Genomic DNA, 13,373 nt, shown 5'->3' with positions numbered 1-13,373 from the left:
ATAAGAGTAGAAAGAGCACTTCATCAGACCCTTCTATCCCCCCCATCCCAGGGCTGTTCTCACATGTTACCAATGTCCTGTGCATGACTCCACCCGGTTTTAAATCCCCTGGGAAACTTTCGATCCCCCTGAGACTGTTTTATCCCTCTTATTTTGTTCGGGCCCAAGAATCAGAGAAAAGGCTGCCTACACACCACCTGTCCCTCCCCAGCACAATGGCATCTGCATACTGTTGAGCTGCTGCTAGCAGTAGCAGTTTCTCCTGGGCCTTTCGAATCCAAAGAAGGACCCACCAAGCCTACGCTGGCCAGGTGCCTTGCCAGCTTAATCCCCTGGGGTAGCCAGGAAGTTTCAAAGCTCTGTCTGCTCTAGTTCACTATTTACAAAACACTATGAGAAGAGCTGGGCATAGCTGCTGCAGAACAGAAATGGAAGGTGGTAGGGAAATAGTAGACCTAGCAAAGGGGTATTTGAGAAAATATAATACCAGCACTGGAGGCTTCTAAAATAAGAGTCAATCCTTTGAATGAAAATGGTCAAAGTAAATAAATACATAAATATTTTTAAAAGTAAAATAAGAGTCGTAATTTCTACTAAGTCCTACTCAGCTGAAATAAAATAGATTCTTCCTTTCTTCCCCCTTTCCTTTCTCTCTTCCTCTAGTTAGCCAGTTATTCAATATACATTTAATAAAGAACTTCAGTGTTCCACATTCTTTATTACTACCAGGTAATGATTTAAATGGTGCCCATGAGCTGAGTGTATTATACTTAATTCATGCACTTCTGATTTATTAAGAAAGGATAAGGAGGGAAGGAAACACTTCCATGTTTTACCAACTATGGCTATTCACAGGGGGAATGTCGTTATTGTTCTTGTTCCCCAGTACAAATCTAAGAGTAATTTACCTATGTTAGCTTTTCTGGAATTGTTCCAGAATCTTGCACTTTGAAGGAAAAGTTGTGGCTGCATATTCTGCCCCTCTCTGTTTGGAAATCCCCTGCACAGCTCTGCCAGCTACTCAGCTTGGTTCATCAGGGGATTTTTTTAAATTTAATTTTTAAGAGTTTTATCCAAGGTCTCAAAGCTGCTAAATGGTGAGTAGGAAGTTGATTCTGCCTAATCTGTCTGACTCCATGCCCTTTCCATTAGGTCATGAAGGGGAACCTGAGGATTGGAGCTTTGGAATGTTAATCGTACCCAGAGGCCTGAAGTAATATCCCAGGGTATGAACATGTGTGACCATCTGCCTATCCTGGGGGTGGGAAGAAGGCAGCATGCTCTATCCTTGACCCTGATTGAGCCCAGGGGCTGAATCTGGAGCTTTGGGGCCTGGGAACCTCTCTACTGTGTCAATGTCTGGAGGCCCTGAGAGTTTCGCTCAGGCTCAGAGCAGGCATCACAATCTCCCAGTTACTATTCTGTGCTGTGGCAAGTGCCAGCTTGTCCTCTCTTCCCCACCCAGCCCGGGAAACCGGCGGCATTTCTAGTTCAGGCCCAGACCCGTCCTGGCAGCCTGGATTCCACTGCCTAGGCAGGAAGCTCATCTCAGCCCAGTGACCCTTTCTCTCTGTTTTTTGTCACAGAGGAATTTCCATGCCAGCAGTGTGGGGCAATGGGGGTGGGTGGCCACAGGTTTCCCCCTGAAGCCACAAGAGCCATGGAGTGTAGGTAAGATAAGCATATGGAGGAGGAAGGATGGGAGGGAAGGATCAGGAAGCTTTAGAGAGTCCATTCCTGAGGCTGCTTCACCCTTAAATTCCGAGGTAAATAAAGGTGTTGGGAAGGATGTACTATATATCCAGCTGCCCAGCCCTTGAGATCCTCCCCCTAGAGAGCTGAGAGGAGTTTTCTCACATTCCCACATGCAGGAGGGAAAGAGGCCTGGGCAGGTCTAGAGAGTTCTGTTCCCCTGCCCCAGGGGGAACACGCCTAGGCTTGCTGACCTCTTAGGCAGGAGTCTGTCAGGTAGGAAGCTGGGCCTCTCACTGTGTGTGTGTGTGTGTGTGTGTGTGTGAGAGAGAGAGAGAGAGAGTGTGTGTGTGTGTATGTGTATACTGGTGGAGAGAAACATATAGGATAGGATGGCCAGATTTAGCAAATAAAAATACAAGATGCCCAGTTAAATGTGAATCTCAGATAAACAATTAATACATGAATACACTAAACAATTATTTGTTGTTTATCTGAAATTCACATTTAACTGGGGATCCTTGATTTTACTGGCAATCCCAATAAAGGGAGTCGGGTCTTGAGGGAACTGGACTGAGGCTGGCACTCCGTTCCTTTGCCTCTCTGATTTCAGAGAGGTAGAGCTAATTCCCAGACATATACCCCTGCCCTGACCTGCTCCTAACCTTGAAGCCAGAGAATCCCTTAGACATTGGCTTTTCAGGGCATACATGGGCCCCAACCCACACAGCTAGGGATCTTTTGACTTTAGTTCTCAAACTCCAGAGACTTTCATGACAATTGTGAATGCTCCATCCTGGAGCCCCTTTGAAGATGAAAAGCTCTCCTGAGAAGTGGAGTGCTCTGTTGTTGTAATTAACATAATTAAAAGCAATTTGTCTCATAGTCCCATAGGAAACTGGGGGACTTCCCTTCTTGTATGAAATCCTGACAACACTCTCCCAGGAGATGGACACCACTTCTAACCCAACCCTAGCCCCGGTCCCTGCTCCTACCCCATTCTGACTTAGATATAGAGGTTGTTTCATATTTTTTGTTTGTTTCACCTTTTCAGATGATTCCTCATCCACACAGGCCACCCAGATCTCTAGACACAGGACCCCATCTATCCTGGGACATGTTTGTGTCTGCTTTCCTGGGTTGAAAACACCTGGTGAATGGTAAATCCTGAGGCTTTACCATTTCAACCCTAGTTCTGCACCCAGACAGAAAGGATACCCGCTGCTGTGGTCTCACCTCTCAACCCACATGCCCTGACCACTAGAAGCAAATGCTTCCTTGATTCCAAGAGTCAGGTTGTGGCTGTGCAGAGTGACCAGGCAAAGAACATGTAAGCATTACTCTGCTAAAGCAGCTTGGTCATGCAATGGTAACCACGGTAGGAAAGTTAATGTCCAGAAGCCCTGCACAGAGTCTGTTGTCTTAATTATTTCTAGGAGTGCATCCTTCTGCATTCCCCAAGGAGATGATAAACTTCCACAGGAAAAGCCGTAGCATTTCATTCCCCAGTTGCCCAACATAGAGAAGATGCTGTGTTACTAATTGGGCTGGGCCAAATTAATCTATTCCTGATAGGCCAAAGAAGCATCTCTGTCTCTTTCTGAGTTTTCAGGGTTCTTACCAGACAGCTCTGGGGTTTCCTGGCATACCTACGATGTGATTAGAATTTGGCCTGTTGTGATTGTCAAAATGGGCCAGACATGGTGGCTCATGCCTGTAATCCCAGCACTTTGGGAGGCTGAGGCAGGTGGATCGCTTGAGGTCGGAGTTCAAGACCAGCCTGGCCAACATGGTGAAATCCTGTCTCTACTAAAAATACAACAATTAACTAGACACAGTGTCAGGCACCTGTAATCCCAGCTACTCAGGAGGCTGAGGCAGGAGAATTGCTGGAACTCAGGAGGCAGAAGTTGCAGTGAGCTGAGATTGCGTCACTGCACTGCAGCCTGAGCCACACAGCGAGACTCTCTCTCTCTCAAAAAGAAAAAAAATTCTAGACTATGATCATAGCAAGTTAGCAAAAGGCTATAAAATTTCTCTGTCACTTAGAATCTATTTTTTAATATCTTTATGTTGGTTGTGCTTTAGATTCTCTTGAAAAATCATGAAAGGGAAGAGTCCTAGAGTGCAGAGGAAAGCACTCTGAGGGCTTGGTCTTTGAAGTTTGTTCCTCTCCCCACAGCGTGCGCACACACACACACACCCATGCATCCGCACGCACACACACCTTCATCTGGGAACAGCAGAGCTAGCTCTTCCCCACCCATCTTCTGTTTCATTCAGTTTAACTTAATAGGAACTAAGGCTTAGACAGCAAATAGTGCTCAATGACAATAATCATAGCCCTAATTGAGCATAAATGACCTGGCCTCTTTGAGATTCAGAGTTACCAGCACATGTCAGATGAACTAGGGAGTCTCTGACAGAGGCTCAATGACAGACAGTGATGAAAAGCCCTCTGAAATAGCTTCATCATGAGAGAGGAGACTCTGGACTGGTGACGGAGGGCCTAGAACCCATCAGAGGGGGAGCTGGTTCCAGAAACAGCATGCAGCTGACACTGACACCTCCTCCCAAGCCATTCACCTGACCCTATGGGACTGCTAGGGAAATGGCTAGCACTTGTGAACTGAGGAGTTTGGACCCTAAAGAGGTGTGCCATTGACAGCTAGTCCTGGCCTGGCAGACATGAAGCAGAGTATCACAAGTTGCAGGGAGCTGGGAAAGAAGAAAGGGGAGAATGGGGGAGAATGTCTGCTTTTGCCCCCAGAACACAATCAGATTTTAACAGCAACTACTCAAGATGAGGGTAATCAGGACTGACCCTTTGGACTGGGTTAGCATTTTTGAGATACTTGGCCAAACCAGGGGAAGAATGGACTTCCTGCTAATCTAACCCTGTAGAAGCTCAGCCTCACTGAGAATCCCATATCAAAAGAAACTCAGTCCTTTTCATTAAAGACTGAAGCACAGGGACAAATTTTAAGAATGATTATTCTTCAATGGCATACCCTATTTAGGAAATAAACCTTAACTATCTTTTCTTGGGAAAAAAAGTCTAGTGTCTTCATTTTTTAAATCAGGAATACAGAATTCTCAGGGTTTCTTTTCCTTTAATGATTTTTAAAGTGTTTTTGTTTCTTGAAGAGCCAACATGGGTTCAAGGGTATATTCCTGTGTGGTTGAGAAAACAGTTTATCTTTGTATTCCAGCAGACGATGTCCAGACCTGGCCCATGCTGCCCTCATCTCTCTTTGCACTAGAACCTGTCCTGTCCCAAATACATTCACTGTCATCTACCTTAGCCATCAAAGGAACTACAGTTACAGTTACTTTAGGGCTGGAGAACAAAATTATCCAAACATATTTTTCTGGCTCCCAAATTCCTAGTTGTGGAATTTGGGACAAAGCTAGAGGAGCTATTAGTTAGCAGAATATGGGTAGTACTATTCCACTGCACTCAACACTAAATTACAACCAGTTTTGCAATCTGCCTTTGTGGAATTTCCAGTGCAAGAATTTATAATAAACTCATGAAAGGACTTTTTTTTTTTTTTTTTTTTTTTTTTGGTAGAGTCTCACTCTGTTGCCCAGGCTACAGTGCAGTGGCACGACTGTGGCTCACTGCAACTTCCGCCTCCTGGGTTCAAGTGATTCTCCTGCCTCAGCCTCCTGGGTAGCTGGGATTGGGATTACAGGCACACACCACCACACCCGGCTAATTTTTGTATTTTTAGTAGAGACAGGGTTTTGCCGTGTTGGCCAGGTTGGTCTTGAACTCCTGACCTTAAGTGATCTGACTGCCTCGGCATCCCAAAGTGCTGGGATTATAGGCGTGAGCCACTGCACCCAGCTGAAAGGACATTTTTAGTTATGAATTTTATTTCTAAAACTTTTAGTTCTAGCCAGAATGAATGCATAACGAAGAAAGTAAGAAGAAACAAAAATGTACAAGAAATTGGTAGAAAATCTTGTTCATGAGAAGTGGATATGGTTGTTAAAGTAAATATGAGAAAAGCTGGTGTTTTAGGGTCTTCACTATCTAAAGAAGAAAAGCTGCCCCCAAAATGGAAGGTAACTGCAGTTGCAGTTACTTTAGGGCTGACCCTAGTTCCAAATAAAACATTAAAATCGCTGACGCCTAGCACACCAGATGTAATAGTCTCAGGGGTTAAGGCTGGGATGTCAAAGTTACACCAGGGAGTGATTTGGTAACAGTCAAAAGGGAGAGAACATTGATTTGGGCTAATAGGCAATTATAGACTCAGTTTCATTCAATATTGTAATTCCTAACTTAATGTTTTAAAAAGCAGGACCACAATCTGTACCCTGGGGATTTTTTTATCCTTATTTCTCCCCCTCCAAAAAAAAAAAGAAAAGAAAAAATTCTTGTATCACATAAATTAATCCATGGTGCTCAGAAGAGTCGTGATTTTCTTGGGCAAAATGGCACATAACAGGCGAAAAAGAAAAAAAGATGCATCATTTGTAAGTCAGGCCACCCTAGGCTGGATTAATCACTCCCTCCTCTCTGTTCCCTCAGTGCACGGCCCACACTTTCATAAAAGAATTTATCATACTGTGATGTTGTGGGGAATCATTGGCTTCTATGACTGCTCCCTTTCTCTGGACTGTGAGCTCCCTGAGGCCAAAGACTTTGTTTTATTCTTTCATATAAATTCCCTTGGCACTTAATATATCCCCAGAGTGCAGTGGTACAGAATCAATGATTACTCCATAAACAAACACGCCCCAGGTTCTGTACTGCACCCAGTCCCCTGTATGAGGTGTAAAAGTCATTTGGCCCCTAATGCGTCACTGGTTTTTGAATCCAGATAGATGTGAGTCCAGCATCCTCAGTCTTAACTCTTTTGTAAACCTGCCTTTCCTGAGAAGAATCAGTCCATAAATGGGAGACAACACCAGCTTTCCTCTTCCCCCAGTGGCTGCTCCTCCTTAGTCACCTTGCTCATTCTTCTTCATCTGTCCTGTGTCTTAAATTCGCGGCTACCCCAGGGCTCAGTTTTCAGGCTTCTTCTCTGTATTGATACTAAGCAATCTCATTCAGTCCCAATCATACACTGACCACTCTCAGGTCATTCTGGCAGCCTGGATCTCTCTTCTGAACTCCAGATGTGCCACATACCTGGACCTTTCCACTTATATGTCTAAGGGAATCTATCTATAGCTTAATATGTGAATTGAATTATCTGGACACTGGCTGGGCATGGTGGCTTACGCCTGTAATCCCAGCACTTTGGGAGGCCAAGGTGGGTGGATCACTTGATGTCAGGAGTTCAAGACCAACCTGGCCAACATGGTGAAACCTGTCTCTACTAAAAACACAAATAATAATAATAATAAAAAATTAGCCAGGCATGGTGGTGCACGCCTGTAATCCCAGCTACTCGGGAGGCTGGGATGGGAAAAGCATTTGAACTAGAGAGGCAGAGGCTGCAGTGAGCCGAGATCACACAACTGCACTCCAGCCTGGGCAAGAGAGTGAGACCCTGTTTCAAATAAATAAATAAATAAATAAATAAGAAGAATTATCTGGGCACTTGTTGGGCAGATGGATGCAGTGTTTCTGAGCCCACAGGGATAAGGGAGAACATAAGAAGTTAAGAGCTGTGGAGAGCTGGGCCGGGTGTAGTGGCTCACACCTGTAATCCCAGCACTTTGGGAGGCCGAGGCGGGTGGATCACGAAGTCAGGAGATCGAGAGCATCCTGGCTAACATGGTGAAACCCCATCTCTACTAAAAATACAAAAAATTAGCTGGGAGTGGTGACAGGCCCCTATAGTCCCAGCTACTCGGGAGGCTGAGGCAGGAGAATGGTGTGAACCCACGAGGCAGAGCTTGCAGTGAACCGAGATCCGGCCACCGTGCTCCAGCCTGGGCAACAGAGTGAGACTCCGTCTCAAAAAAAAAAAAAAAGAGCTGTGAAGAGCTGGACTCTTGGGTTCACCCGTGTGATTCCATCATATTATAACCATATTTGCATAGTGACCAGCATGGAGAGTGTGGATTTCACGGATGTTTCTGGTAAACTGAATTCATTACAGTCTCAAAATATGATAATTATACCAGGAGAGACTTGAGATTCTGGTTTCAATAAATGCTGAGAAGTAGGAGGAAGCACTTGGTAAACATATGAAAACGTCTTCAAAGTCGCCCCAGCTGGAATGCAGTGGCACAATCTCAGCTCACTGCAACCTCCACCTCCCAGGTTCAAGCGATTTTCGTGCCTCAGCCTCCCAAGTAGCTCAGATTACAGGCGCATGCCACCACGCCCGGCTAATTTTTGTATTTTTAGTAGAGATGAGGTTTCGTCATATTAGCCAGGCTGGTCTTGAACTCTTGATCTCAATTAATCCACCCACCTTGGCCTCCCAAAGTGCTGGGATTACAGGCATGAGCCACAGCGCCCAGCTGAAAAAGTCTCCAAAGTCGTGGTGGGCAGCATCCAAAGCAAACTAATTGCTCAGGTAAGGCATCAGAAGGGAAGATTTAATAGCCTTGACACCCACACCAGACATCCTTGTGATTGCTCTAAACTCCAAATCTGATCACATAACTTCCTTGCTTGAAATCCCTTATCAGTTCCTCACATTTTATGGGATTGGATGTCAACTTCTCCATAAGGCATCCAAGGCCTTTCATGGACTGGCTCCTCACCTGCCAGGTCTCTAACCCCTCCTGTCCTGCCTGTCCACCTCAGTGACGTGGACCACTTGCAGTTATCCAAACACGTCTCTACACTTTTGTTCATGCTATTGCCTCTACCTGGAATTCTCTCTTCCTATTTATTCACCCAGGAAATCCTGACTCGGTCCATCCTCTGTGCAGCTCCCCACAAACTTTTCCCTCCTCTCCATGGCAGAATGAGTTTCTTTATCTTCTTGGTTCCTTTAAACCTTTTGTACATCTTTTAGCCCATGACAATGTTATTCTTTGTTAATTGCTTTGTCTCCCAACTAGACTCTGAGATCTTCAAGGGAAAAGTCTGATGTTTGAGTTTTTGAAATCCTTGATGCCCAGTGTTGTTATTCCTGGAACACAGTAACAGTTTAGAAAATGCTTGATAAAATGAATGAATGAACAGCTGAGCCCTTGCCGGAACAAACGAAAAATAGTATCTAGTTATACCAACATTCCATTAGGGGAGCAATGCAAAACTTGATGCCCTCTAACAGCAATTAAGGCTTGTTCTCAACTAAAGTAATAGGATAAAATATTTTCCATTTTAAACTAGACCTAATGTAAATCAATCCCTGATACACCTGATGAAACATATTTATAAAAGTTCACTATATTCCAGGTTCTGAGTTTCACAGTGGATACTTCTTATCGGTACAGATGAATGGAAAGGGCAGGGGCCATATGTACTAATATTTTGTATTTTTATGTTATGTAGCGTGCATCACAAAGCTTTGCTCTTCACAGACATAATCTCATTTCTAAAGTATGCTCCACCTAGAAAGCTTATTGCTCCACATATAATAAACGCTGTGGAATCCGATGACTACACAGCTTCCTAATTTCCTATTGTTCTATATCCATCATATCCTGTCTTGAACGCACGCACTTGCTGTTGATGAGGTCAGGAGACACAACTCATACGGCCTCATATCCATAATTCTGATCAATTTTGAGTTCAATACTAGTGTTCAATGAATGTGCCTGGCTGACACATTCTCAGCCTGAGACCAGCATCCCCCGACCTGGGTAAACATGTCCTTGCAGATTCCTTAGCATCCAGCATTGTTCAGTTCAGCATTCAGCACAGTGAATTGTAATGGTCTGTGTACTTACCTACACCCAGACAAGACTGTGAACTCCCTGAGGAGACTGGCATGATCTTATTCTTTCTCCTAGCCTCAGCTGCCAGCATGGTACCTGGCACGTACGCGTTAGGTAAATATTTTTTTAAACAAATAAGTGAGCTAATTCCATAATTTTATAAGGCTAGTGAGAGGCTGATTTCTGCCAGCACTCTCGGGAAGAGGCTGGATTGCTTTGGGTCTGTACACAGACATACGTGTATATATGTTGTAGAAGAGCTGGTCTTGTGTGTAGGAAACTGTCTAATTTAAGGCTACTAAGAAAACACACAGACATCTACACACATCAGAAGCTGAGGTGTCTGACTTTCACCATTAGAGAGTCATACCTTTGGATATACATGGCTTCCTCTCAACATATCTTGAAACTATGTGACCTTGTTATCACAAAAAAATTAAATCTCAGACATCCCCAGCATCTGAGATGTATCCTCAAGCAGTGCTCCCCCTAGCTCTGTTGAGAATCTCAGACAGACCTCTGCTTACTCTCTGTATTTTGCATTAGAAAGTGACTAACTTGTGTCTTTAAAAATATATAGCTATATGTCAAGTAAGTACTTTCAAATTATATATATCATAATATTTACAAACAATTAAAACATATCAATTTGTAGAACTCCATGAATTCAAAATGATACTAAAAATAAAAACCAAAACGTAATTGGCCACCATTAAATCTAGTAATCAACTTCTTATATTGAAATTGGCAAATGAAGGCAAAGAATCAAGCATTTATTCTTTCCTATATAAACTGTACCACTGGGTAACCAAAATGTAATTAAGGTCGAAATTTATCTTCACAACAAGAATTCAGCAAGTAAGTAAAGAATAAATGACAGAATCAGAGTATCACTCCCTGAAACAGAATTATAACATATTCATGAATTAATGAATTGACACATTGAGCATCAATGTCTGGTAACATCACAGAAAGAAAGGCAACCAGACATCATATGCCTTCTGATGGAAGTATAAAATACCAAGTATAACAAAGTCTGATCAAACTACTAGGAAAACACAAACACACAGACACACACACACACACACACACACACACACACTCCTTCGTTATAATCTTCCCAAATCAGAAGCTGAGGTGTCTGACTTTCACCATTAGAGAGTCATACCTTTGGATATATATGGCTTGATCCAACAATCAATTCATAAGAAATATAGAGAAGAGCATAACAGCATAACATGTTAAACGACATGTTAAACCAACAAATTTTTTATTTATTTATTTTTTTTTTTTGAGATGGAGTCTCGCTTTGTCGCCCAGGCTGGAGTGCGGTAGTGCTATCTTGGCTCACTGCAAGCTCCGCCTCCTGGGTTCACACCATTCTCCTGCCTCAGCCTCCCGAGTAGCTGGAACTACAGGCGCCCGCCACCACACCCAGCTAATTTTTTGTATTTTTAGTAGAGGTGGGGTTTCAGTGTGTTAGCCAGATGGTCTCAATCTCCTGACCTTGTGATCCACCCACCTCAGCCTCCCAACAAAGTATTTTTAAAAGACAACATTTATGAGACAATCAAAAATTTGAACACTGGCAGTATATATGATTATATTAAATAGTTATCACTTTTTTTTTTTTAGGTTGGATAATGCCATTGAGGTTACATTAAAAAAAAATCCTTAACTTTTAGAAATGCACACTAAAATATTTACAGATGAAATAATATGACGTTTGGAATTTGCTTCAAAAATAATGCAGAGTAGGGACAGAGCAGTGGGACAAGATGGTCTTGAGTTGATAGTTGTTGAAACTGAGCAACAGGTATATGGGAGTTCATTCTCCCATTTTGTCTACTTTTGCATACACTTAAAATGTGCCATATAAAACATTTTTTCTTTTAAATTATTAACTGATTCCGAAACATTCCTATATTCTTGTCCTAAGGGATAGCTATCCCTCTCCCACTCCTTGAGATTATCCTAGAGAATCTTCTGGAAATTGCAAATATCCCAAGGAAAGTAACTTGTTAATTCATTAACAGCTATCTGTATACTAATATAGAGGGTTATTTCCTAGACCACCTTTAACACTGAAAATACGGAGTTCCTGTGAGTAGAGGTAAAATAAAACTTTGGGGGAGGGAAACAGAAGGGCAGAGGGAGGGAAGATGAAAGAAGAAGAATAAATTTTGTCTTCATTACAGTTTTCCAAAGGCCTTCATTTGTTGGCATATACATCTTCTTTGTGCGGGTTTTAGTAAAAGAACTTTCACGGTGGGGTGGGGAGTGGGGGAGAGAAATGCTTACATTCTTGGCTCTTAGGTTAAATTTTCACAAAGGATCCCTTTTTATGTTGTCAAAGGGTAATATAAATATTTTTAGGACAAAAAGGGCTTCTTTTTGCATTACCCAGTGATCCAATGATGAGACTGCTTGGGTGGGGCTAGGGTAAATTTTTGCCTGAACCTGAGAACCGTCTAGACCTGTACACAAGACCACAAGGGTGTGGAAACCAGGAGATTAAGAGTCACTTCAACTGCTGGAGAATATAGCTTTCATAGAAGATCTCTGGAAGAACACCAAGAAAGTGGCTGCCTCTGGGGAGGGAAACTGGGGCACTTGGGATATATTGGGAGGGGGAAAAAGGATGGCTCTTTATTGTTACAGCCAAGTTATACTGTGGTCAGCACCTTAAAATATGTGACGACATCTTGTAAACAGGCTTTTGTTGACCTAAGTGACTGTACCTTTTATCTTGAAATTAGATAGAAGACAAACGGCTATTTATGGGTTCCTTGGCTGTCCCAGCTGCTGGGCACCACCCACTCTGTTTGCATGTGTTCCTCATATTCTCTGGCCCTGCCCTCCCTTCCGCACCCCAGCCTCTCCGAATCTAATTAAGAATAGTAGATGGTCACTAGAACTGACAAGAATCACATTCTAATAGTTTTATTACAACTTCTATGGTGTGACATAGTATCAGGGAAAATCCAAATTTCCCACAGTAGCACTCCAATAGCAGAGCTGTTGGATGCTCCTGTTTTACCTTAAATATTCAAGTGAATTCTGCGGCTTGTGATTTAAGCACTCCGTTTCTATAGAACATGGTATCATAAGTTACTATTAGGAAAAGGGTCTCACCATCTTTATCCTGTGGTCTCAAGCAGCCCTGCACACTTTGCAGATCCCTAGAATACTGAGTCTACTTCTATATTTTTGCTTTTTCCTGTTTATTTAGGTGTTATTTACATACATTAAAATTCACTCACTTTAACTGTACAGTTTAACTTTTCTTATTGTATACAAGGCGTAACTACCAGCATGATCAAAATGTAAGATGGTTCCTTTACCTTCAAAGGCTTTTCCATCCCCTTTTGTCCGAGTTCAGTTATGAGACACTGGATTGGGTTTCACAGCCTTTTCTAGCATTGATTGGGGTGATTTCAGCAAAGTCGCTTTACCTCTCTAGCTGTGTTTCTGCCGCTGTTAAATGAGGAATGCTGGAACAGATTTGTTTCCAGGGACTCTTCCAATACTTGCAGAAAACGCGAGAGTGGGGTGAGTGTGGGAATCACACACTTGTGGGCCCCATGATTGATACTAATGGGTAAAAGCATGTGGTTGTATCAATTAAGGTTCTTCTCTCGCTAGCGTGTTATTATTTATTTTATTTATTTATTTTTTGAGAAGGAGTCTCGCTCTTGTCGCCCAGGCTGGAGTAGGCTGGAGTGCAGTGGCGTGATCTCGGTTCATTGCAACCTCCGCCTCGGGTTCAAGCAATTCTCCTGCCTCGCCTCCTGAGTAGCTGGGATTACATGCACCCGCTACCACACCCGGCTAATTTTTGTACATTTAGTAGAGACGGGGTTTCACCATGTTTGGAC

This window comes from Papio anubis, chromosome 1 (genome assembly GCF_008728515.1).
Source record: "Papio anubis isolate 15944 chromosome 1, Panubis1.0, whole genome shotgun sequence".
Classification (NCBI taxonomy): Eukaryota; Metazoa; Chordata; class Mammalia; order Primates; family Cercopithecidae; genus Papio; species Papio anubis.
The sequence above is the reverse complement of the archived record's forward strand: the minus strand, read 5'-3'. Positions refer to the sequence as shown.